The sequence below is a fragment of the Pyrgilauda ruficollis genome, unplaced genomic scaffold, assembly GCF_017590135.1.
Source record: "Pyrgilauda ruficollis isolate IOZ18807 unplaced genomic scaffold, ASM1759013v1 scaffold127, whole genome shotgun sequence".
In the NCBI taxonomy this organism is placed as follows: domain Eukaryota; kingdom Metazoa; phylum Chordata; class Aves; order Passeriformes; family Passeridae; genus Pyrgilauda; species Pyrgilauda ruficollis.
The window spans coordinates 705,887-716,522 of NW_024511099.1; positions in this window are offsets into that span (position 1 = coordinate 705,887).

A 10,636-nucleotide genomic window follows, 5' to 3' on the forward strand; every position below is an offset into this window, starting at 1 on the left:
GCTGCCTGAATCCTGCAGGATTCCACAGAAGTGGGAGGTGAAATCCTTTCTAGTTACCTGTGAGCAGTTGTTTTTCCCAACAAGTCCCATGTTTCCCAATTACAGAGGTCTACAGAGAGTAGTACCATACTAATGATGCCATAGGCCCCCGTCTTTGGCAGCTGAACAGCTCCAGTGTCAAGCACCTCTCAATTTACTAATTTATCATTTTGTGACTTTTTTACAACATTCCTAAACACTTATTTTATTTACTGTTCTGTGTTGTCTGTACTAAACCTGTCAGTCCCAGTTCTGGGAGTTCCTGAATAGATTCCAGATGTTCTTATTTACTCAGGTACATTACAGGACTCCTCCTTAAATTAACTCTTTAATGGCTTAGAGTGGCAACAAGGTCTCTCATGCCTCATCCATCTTGGTGGCTTTTAAGTCCTAGCTCCTGTTCCACCAAGAGAAGGCAGCTGTGCTAAGGGGAGCCCAAGAGCCACTTCTCTAGCCACATGCCTACAGCAGTGAAGGAGAGGTAAACCTTTGGAGGACTCGTTGGTGAAATACATCCAAATGCTGCCACTTGCTGCTGTGCCAAAAAAAATTGCCCATTTGCTGGCTTTAGGCTGTGTGTTACTTTATTTGTTTTCACTGGGGCTTCCTTGCCTGAGCAGCCCATCCCTGTTCAGCCAGTGTGGCTCGGGTGGAAGCTGTTGGTATCACACATTCCTGGGCCCTGGGTTGATTGGACAGGGATCTTATGGTTCTGCAGTGGAGAAGAGGGTTCTGGGGAAGTTCCTTTGCAGTGAGTAATTCCAATAATTCCTTGTTTCTCAAGCTGCAGAGCTTTGGTTTCTCTGAGCCTTTTGCTGAATATCTGCCACAGAACATGGGGTGTAGCTGCTGTGTTCATGAGTATTTCCATTTTCTTTCAAAACATATTTTTAACCAACTTATACAAAAAGAACAGTTAGTGATAGAAGAGACATCATCCTTTCATTCCAGCCCCTTGCTGAGGCTTCAGGCCTTGGCACAGTGTTACTGGAGAGCTCACTGCTTGCAGCAAGTCACCCAGTGTACAGCAGCGATTAACACTGGGACTGATGCTGTTCACCAAAATCTGCCTTTTCAGCACCAAGCTGAGCCCTGCTGTCGTGCAGAGGCGGGCTGTGAGTTCCCCATGCTGCTCTAGCAATCGTGACATCCTGTCGAGCTCCAGTGGGTGATGCTGCCTGCTGTGAGGCACTGAGGGCACGACAGAGGCTTGGGGAGGAGCTGAGCAGGGCAGGAATAAAGCTTCCCTGTGTTTGGGGATAATTGTGCACTGACTTAGCCAGGAAGCAAGAGCTACTCAGCTACTTGGGAGAGGTAACTGCTGGTCAGCTCTTTGCTTTGTAGTCTGTGAGCAACAAATGCAGCTCTGTGCACCTGGGGAGTAAATGAGTGCCAAAGAGGCAGAGGATTAAGTGCTGAGTACAATTTCCAAAGTACCTTGTGTCTGTCCAAATGTAATTGTGTGGTGTGTGGGTAGAAAATGGCCCCAGGAAAAAAAAATAAATCAGGATTTAATATTTCCTTTTGAGTTTCTCCTTTCCTCTTGAATGGGGAGAGATGTATTTTGCTTTCTTACAGAGATGTATGCCAAGATACTCTGGTGGGAGATGGGGATTTGGATCCCACCACACTGGCTGTGGTCCAGCGTGAGTGATATTTGTTATCTGGGAAGTCAGTAAAACAGCAGTGAGGCGAGATGCCACTGACTCACTTGTACTGTGCCTTATTAACCAAGTTCTGACTCAGCCTGTGAAATTCATGTGGTTTAGATTAACCCCCACTGGACAAGGCAAGGCTGAGCTGAAGATGGCACATTGTAATGAACCTTGCAAAGAGGGTGCTCACTTCCCCCTGGATACAGGATGTGGTACAGACACACTAACACAAATTTAATGCTTCCACTGGGAGCAGGGAGAGTGTTTTGCCTCTGTTCTTCTGTCTTGGCTGCTGCAGATAAGTCCAGTCTTAGGACTGAGGCAGGGTCTGCTTTTAAAGAGCAGCCCGATGGGATGAGATGTGCCAAAGAGACAATTAACGGGCAGAGTGGTGGTGCCATCCCTCCCTGCCAGCCTTTTCCAGCACCTTCTGTCCTCTGAGGCCAATTTCTCCCTGTGCTTTGCTTTGCCCAGCACTTGCAGCAGTGCTGGCTGTGAGCTGTGAGCACGGCTGCCTTGGGAACGCCGCTGCTCCCACACAGCCAGCGCCAAGGAACGGGGCTCCCACCGCTCTCCATGCAGGAGCAGTTTCTGGTTCGTGATGCTGAGGCTGGTGGATGCTCTGGGCTACAAAAGGACTGTGAAAGGGAACTGAACTGCACCTTTTTTGTCACCAGGTTAAAACAATGCACTGCTGTGGGAGATCTCTTGGGAGCTCACAGGCTGAAGGAGGCTGGAAATTGTAGATCTCCCAATATGAAGGAAAAACGTAGCCATGTATCCACACGGATGTATCCACGCTTCCCATGCTCACTGACTTTGCACAAGTGCCTGGAGTGACAGGACAAGGGGTAACAGCTTCACACTGACAGAGGGCAGTCAGATGGGATATTAGGAAAAAATTCTCCCTTGTGAGGATAATGAGTGTCTGGCACAGGTTGCCCAGAGGAGCTGTGGCTGCTCCATCCCTGGAAGTGTCCAAGGCCAGGCTGGATGGGGCTTGGAGTAACTTGGTCTAATGGAAGGTGTCTCTGCCTGTGGCAGAGGGTTGGAACAAAATGAGGTCTCTTCCAACTCAAAGCATTCTGTAATTCTGTGAGTAAGAAGTCCAAGCTGGGTTCCAGGTCTTCTTTGGGAGAGAGGGGGTTTTGTTTTGTTGAGGAGTGACCTGTGGCAAGGACCTGCCTGCTCCCACTGCCCTCTCCCTGCCTATTGCTGCTCTGCCTGCCTGCTCTGGGTTTCTCATGCTGGCTCTTTGCAGCCAGTGGTTGCTGGTGCAGGAGTGCTGGGCTGGCTCCAGCGTGCTCCTGTAGTGCTCTGGAGCTCAGGCAAAGGCCTTCTTCCACACATCCCAGAGATCTCATTGCGGGAGCAGCCTGGGATGGGGAACAAATGCTGGACACAGCTTGACCTTTGGGGAGCAGTAGATTTCTCCACTTGGCTGCAAAAAGCCTGGGAACTACTGCCCTGAGTACGTGCTGCACCGCGAGCCCTGACAGGGCTCCTGCCTCTGTGGGCAGGCTCTGGCCACAGGCTCTGGCCACACTCCTCCCACAGGGCAGGTCATTTCGCCCATATCTGCTCCCCCTGGAGCCTCGCAGGTGCTGTACCTTCACTTGTCAAATCCCCAGCCAGCTCAGATCTGCATTTGCAGCAGCTACTTGATGTGCAAGGCAGAGTATTCCTCACCTTGGACAAGGAAGGCTCTGCATCCCTGCCACGTGCAGGATGCGGCCGTGTCTGCATCAACGCTTCTGGGCATTGTGAAGGTGCTGAGCTGCACTGCTCTGCCCAAGGAGCTCTCCCAGAGAGGAGAGTGGTCCGCAGAGAGGTAAGATCAGTGTCCCAGGGTGCTGCTTGCTCACATGCAGAGGCGCATTTCACACGTGCAGCTCACCCTCTCGAGTGCGCTCGCCCACGCGGAGCCTGCCCAGCTCGAGCCGCAGGCTGTGGGGGTGGTTTGAAGTGTTTATGACTCAGGCTCGAGAACACATTGTTAAAGCAAAGCTCTGCGTTGTGGTGTTGTTGCTGACTTTCAAGTGAAATGGGCAGAGCCGTGCAGAGCGCTGTCCTACCTGCTGAGAGCATCAAGGGAACAAAAGCTACCACAAAACCGTGCAGCCCTGAGAAATGCCTTTGTAATTTTAGAAATACAACTGCTTTGGAAATAAGATGTTGTATGAGTAAATGCTCCTTGGCGGTGCAAGCCTAATGCCTCAGCCTTCCCCGCAGGACAAGGCTTTTGAGACTGCATGCCTGCAGTTTGGAATACAAGGGACCTGATTCTCGCTGTGGGCTGTAAAAGGCAAAAAGTAAACTGGGACCAAAAGCTGAGAAGCAGGAACAGGCTGGCACAGGGAAGGCAGACACTCTGCTCCCCTGGGTGTGCGGGCAGAAGCTGGGCCCTCCAGCCTGGTGGGCAGAGCAGCATCAGTGCTTTTTCCGTGGCAGGGGCTGTGGAGGAGTTATTGCTAATTGGTGCGTGAGGGAAACTCATTCAGTGCCTTCTGGAATGCTGCTTTTTTTGGGATTGTGCCCCTGGTTTTGTACACTGCTCCCTAGTACCATTACAATGAGGGTCTGTCATCCCTCAAAGGTAGCTGTTACCTCGACTGACGTTAGTGGCACAGCAAACTGTCCCCAGCCCAACAAGGCCAGCAAGCTGGCAGGTTGCCCCCTCACCCTAAAAGAGATGAGAGAAATGGGAATTTGAGGCATTCCTTGACTCAGTTTCCTGGTTCTCCAGCTGTCCATGTGATGCTGCAGCCTGTGCCTCAGCCCAGGCTCTTGCACAGCCCTATGCCCAGTGTTCATCCCTCCTCACCCTCTGCAGGGCTCTTCTGGAGGAGCTCACAGCCTTTTACAGCTCTCTCTGAACCAGGCCTGGTGCCTGAGATGCCTGTGTGCCCCACAGGGCAAGGGAGCCTTCTGTGTCCTTCCAAGGGTGCTGTGGATATTCTGAGTGCAGGACAGAGCCCACCTGCTGCACTGGAGCTGCTCGGGGATCGGGAAAGCCAAAACATGGTGTGACCAAGAACCCGAGCTGCTCACGAGCCTGTCTGCCCTGAGCATCATGCAGGATGGCCTGTGCTGAGAGGGGAGCTCAGCCCTGGTCTGCACTGTCCTGACAGAATGGCCTGGGGACAGGCCTGCTTGTAGGAGAGCGAGTGTCACCAAGGCCACACGCTGCTCCAGCCGAGCCTGGATGAGCTGTCCACTCTCAATGTGGACAGCTTTGTATCCCACAAGGATACTCCTGGTCTTGTTTGATGCTGAGGTGTATCACACTAGAGAGCAAATTCATTTTGGGGCTGGGGGGAAGTCAATGGTGTAGGTTGCCTCTGGGAACTTGCCAGATACTTGAGGATCAGTGTGGTGTTTACTGAAGTTAACCACATCTAAATAAAAAAAATAAAAGAGATGTTTTGCCATCAGTCCTTTTCCTGCTTGCTGAAACATTCCTTGTGCTTCCCCTGCTGATCTGTAGAAATCCCCTGGGCTCTGGTCTTTGCAGTCTCTCTCCTCACTGCCTCCATTACAGTCACTTTAAGCCTGATGCAATTTGTACTTTTTAATGTTAGAGAACTTGAAGCGCTGAATTGTGGTTCAATGGAACAGGAAAGGACAATGTCAGAGCTCAGCAGAGCACTGTGCCTCAATTAGATCTATGTCTCATTCGTTAGCAGCCTCTCATCTCCTGCAAATATGCCTTGAGGAGAATCAGGGCAAACACCAGAGATGTGACCCTGTTGACAAGACAAGCCCAAGAGGAGCAAATGACACAGATGCTCACTGATCAGCTTTTGCTTGGAGCTCTGGCTGGTGGAGGAGTGGGCATGGGATCAGAGAAAGGTTTGGTTTCAAACAGACCTTAATGCTTATTTCATTCCAACTGCTGCCACAGGCAGGGACACCTTCCATTATCCCAGACTGTGCCAAACCCCACCCAACCTGGCCTTGAACAATTCCAGGGATGGGGCATCAACAACTTCTCTGTGCCAGTGCCTCACCACCCTCAAACAGTGGGTTGGAACAGGAAAAGGGGCTGCCAGTGTGCCTGGTCCCTCAAATTTGCTGTGCAAGAGACTCTGAAGGCTAAAGAACATGGAGCACCACTGAGCAGGACCTGGGGATCCAGGCTGGCCCAAGGGAGGGTCGTGTGTTGGAATCACTGCACCCTGACCACCGAGATTCCAGCAGCTGGGGAAGGGCCCCACAGCACCCCAACTGCCATGGGCAGCTGGGGTGTCAGGTTGAGCAATGTCCAGCCAAGAACAGGTATGTTTGTCCTGGAAGGCTATGACATCACTTGGGGTTTACATCATCCTCGGAGAGAAGCAGCAGCTGTGGTTTAGCTGTCAGCCAGAGGTGTGTATCATTGCTAAGGTGGGATTGTTCCCTGGAGTCTCAGCTGCAGGAGAAGCCAGGGCTGCTCTCTGCACAAAGGCCTGCTCTGTTGCTGGGCCATTCCCAGATGACAGGCAATGCCCTGTGGTTTGTCTTCCAGACCTTCCTGCTGGATGTTGTGCAGGTGAGTGGCTACATGATATGGGGTTATCTGCAAAGGGGTTCAGCAGTCTGGGGCAAAGGTAGAGTTTGGTAGGTAGCTGAAAGCCATCAGAAATGCATTCAAACTGGATCAAAATCACATGATTGTAAATATTGCTGGTGGAGATGTTTCTGGGCCATTTCAACACTTGGAGGGGTGTCCAGGAATGCAGATGAAACACTGGCTGGAACAAGCTACATTGTGCTGCTGCTCACAGCCTTCCCCCAGGACTTCTTTCCCTTTCAAACTGTTGTTTCCCTTTCCCCCCCTGGCTGGAGCCATTCCCCATCTCTTTGTTCACTTTCCTTGGAAGACACTGGGGTGCAGTCTGCTACTTGCTTCCTGGTCAGCAAGAGCCTGAGAAGAAAATACAGCAAAAAGCTGGAACTGTGGTGAATATCCATGAAGATACTTCAGGAGGATCTTTGCTGTATTTAAATTCCTTGGTGGTAGCACAAGGAGGCAGCTGGGACACTCCACTGGGAGGTGAGGTTTTTGAGGGATTCAGTGCTCTGAGATGCCACTGTGGTGGGACATATGGGGTCAACTGTGCCAGCAGCTCTTCTCCAGGCTCTAACTGGGGGCAGATCTTGCATGCAGAGGGTCACTGCTGCCCCAGGGTTCTGATGCAGGTCAAGGATTTGAAGCAGTTAAGCAAGAAAATAAGAGATGTTAGAAACTCAGACATTGCATGTTCTCTCAAATGTTAGGGCTTCCTCTCACAGACCTTGATCTCACAGTAGCTGGGCTGTGGTTCGGAGGCCAGGGAAGAGGCTGTACTGGGTAGCTCAGCTTGTGCAAGGAGCAGTGTGACCACCTTATCTGAGGGTCGCATCTGCCCAGCTCTGCTTCCTCCTCAGGGCTGCTCCAAGCGCTGTGCTGTCCAGGGTGCTCTGCTACAGCATGGTGTGATCCCTACCCTGCCTCCCTGAAATTCCTGTAACACCTGTTCAGGTACAGCTCCTTCCAGACTGTAAGGAACATGGTGCCTGGGGCTGTCTCACACACCATCCTGTGCTGTGAGGGATGGGGCACAGCCAGCGGGGGAGTCCCAGCCTCTCTGGGAAGGGACCTGGAACAGAGCCTGCGAGAGCTGCAGCTGGGGAGTGCCAGGGATGGATGCAGTTTGAAACCATTACCTATTGTCCTACCCCTGCCTGACTTCTCACCAGGTTTCATGAGAGCTTGGGTTCCTTTTAACCCACGTCAGGTAGAGTGTGGCAGCTGGGAACAAATCCAGGCTGGAGAGGCTGAGTTTATCCAGACACGGATTTGCTGCGCTGTCAGGATGTGCTGCTGTGGGGGAAAGTCACTGCTTCCTGTTGCTTCCTGTTCCCTGTCCCAAAGGCCTGGTTTGTGTCCCAAACCCCTCCCTCTCCCAGCTGGCAGGCATGGGGAGGGGGTCCTGCTGCAGCCCCATCCTGCCACCTCACCAGAGCTTCTTCCAGGGATTGGCCTGGCAGGTCCTGACAGATCTGGGCAAGGCAGATCTGTGCCTTCCTTTAGACTGCAGTGCTGGGAGGAAGGGCCCCCTCCAGCCCCAGAGCAGCACTGAGACACTGGGGAGTGGAAGTGTCACTTAGCCTGGTGGGAACACAAGCAACACAGAGGTTGTTTTTGAGAGGAAACTATTTTTGATCAGTTTTTAGGGAAAATACTGAGTTGAGATAGTGGATGTCTTTGTGCTCAGACTGCCCTTTCATGGGGAAAGGTTTAGAATTTCTTTGAACAAAGGTGAAGTTGAAGCCAGTAGTGGGTTAAAGCATGAGCAGAAATAACACCTGGCAGCAGGGGGGTGGGAGTCAGCTCTGTCCACCTGCCTGGGCCATGTCACCTGAGTCACTTCTGGGAAAACAGGAAAGAATGGGCTGTACTGCCTCCAGTCAGCAGCTGGGAGGGGTTGGCAGCTTGTCCTGGGTTTTGACAGGTTGGGAGGTTACAGAAGAAGTGTCAAATGAATTTCAAGAAGGGCTGAACTTTTAAATTGTAGCCCATAGCTACATCTCCCACAGCAGCATCTTCAAAAGCTGCTGGCACCCCCACATCTCTCCTGGCAACAGTGAGGGGGCAGTGGGGAGAGAGGGGGGAAATCAGCCATCCTGGGGCCATAGTGCTGGGCTGGGCTCACCTTGTGCAGAGGCAGAGAGGGAGGCTGGTTATTTTTAGGGCTGGAGCTGGATCTGACCGTAGGGTGACCTTGCAGCTCTCCAGTCTGGTGCACACAGGCAGGATTTGAGCAAATTGCTCCCCAGTTGTGCGATGAATTAATGCAAGTCTCATGGTGCAGCACAGCAATCACGGGGGCGATGGTGTTTGAGAGCAGTGTCAGGATGGTCACAGCAGCCCTGCTTCAAAACCATTTCTCTGATCCACAAAGAACCTCATGTTTTTTCTTTTTTTTTCTTTTTTTTTTCCTTTATTTTAGTTTTCTAGAGAGTGAAGGCTCTTCCTTGGGATCGCCTGGCTCAGCCTGGTCAGGTGTTGGGATGCACTGCACTCTGCCACTGCCTCACTTCCAGTCTGGCTGCCTCTGGATTTAGGAACAGTACAGGAGCAGGGTCACTGCCCTGGTCCTGCTGGCCACACTACTGCTCGTCCAGGTGCCATTGCTCTTTTTGTCCACCTGAGCACACACAAGCTCATGTTCAGCTGCTGCTGTCCAGCACCCCCAGATCTCTTCCCAGATTTCCAGCCACTTTGTCCCATATCTGGGGCACTGTGTGTGGTTGTTGTGACCTGAGGGCAGGACCTGGCACTTGTCCTTGCTGAATCTCATACCTTTGGCCTTGGACCATCGATTCAGCCTGCCCAGATCCCTCTGTGGATCTGTCCTTCCCTCCAGCAAATCCGCAGCTGCTGGTGTGTGTGGTGCCTGCCAGCTCACTGCTGCCTGGGGTGGTGTTTCTGTAGCTCAAATAATGTCCCTTTTATTTTTTACAGTATTAAATCTCAATGGTCACGCTTGTCCCTCTTTCTGACATTTCTGGCATTTATGACTTTGTGAGTTCTGTCAGCGGATGATCCTGAGGGCAGGGAATGACTGGGGCAGAATTCAGTAGTTTTCAAGCCTTTGTGCTTTCTCAAGAGTTTAGGCACCAGAATGTGACCTGGACCTGTCCTGGGTCTGACCAGCTGGACCCTGAGCAGTGAGGGGCTGGTCAAACCTGGCCGAGCTCCTTGCCCCCGTTGAAACACTGCTTGTTGCAGTGACCTTGCTGCTGGTAAGATGAGCAGGTTATGCCAGGGACTGAAAAAAAACCCCAAAAACGAACCAAAACACCCCACCCAGAGCGAGAGCTGTTGTGCCTGACGTGTGCAAGCGTGCCTGTGCCAGTGAGGCAAGGGCTCCAGCGTGGGCTTACATCCAGCAGCATTTTCCCCTTTCAGATCCTTGTTTATCACTAATTCTTGTAGAGAGAGCAGGCCCAGCTCTCAGCAAAGACAGCATTACCAACTAGAGATGAGAACATGCCCCTTTTTCTACCCTGTTGTTTTTCACCTTGACTCACGGCCTCACACATCTGCCCTCCTGATGTGGAAAGTCAGGGACCACTGGCACCTTCAGTGTGTTGGAGCTTTAATGTAAAACATAATGCTATGGCATCAAAAAAAAAAAAAAAAAAAAAAAAACCAAAAAAAACCCTTGGTATTTCAGTATTTAAAAGATACAAGCAAGGGACACAAGCAATTACAACTTGCTTCATGCTATTATCTGTTATTTTAAGAGCCTCCTCCTCTTGTGTCCCATTTTAATGCACTTGCTGAGAATCCTGGCTTTTTATTAGTCTCTTGGCTGTCCTTGGAAATTCTCTGTTCCCTTGTGGAGGCTCAAGTTCATCTCCTTGAAGTAAAGAAATAGGACACTTTGAGGCAAAAATCCTGTGCCTGGAGTGATTCTTTTTTTGACTAAAAAAGAAAATAGTTGCTGCTGTACCATAAAAAAAAGTCCTTTTGAGTGTGGGATTGTTCAAACTTGTGTATATTCTGCTGAGCTTGTCCCAGTGGTGCGGGGCCAGCACTGACCTCCATCTGCACGTAGGGAGCAGCATTAATCACAGAATCATGGCTGGAAAAGACATTTAGGATCATCAAGTCCTAGCATGACTGAGGCCACTACTAAACCATGTCCCCAAAGTGCCACATCCACATGTCTTTTAAATTCCTTCAGGGATCATGACTCCACTGCCCTGCACAGCCTGTGCCAGTGTCTGATCATCCTTTTGAACAAATTTTCCTCAATATCCAACCTAACCCCCCCGGCACAACTTGATGCATTTTTTCTTGTCTTGTCCCTTGTTCCCTGACCCCCACGTGGCTGCTCCCTCCTGTCAGGGAGTTCTGAGGGTGAGAAGGTCCCACCTGTGCCCCTTTTCTCCAGGCTGAGCCCCCTCAG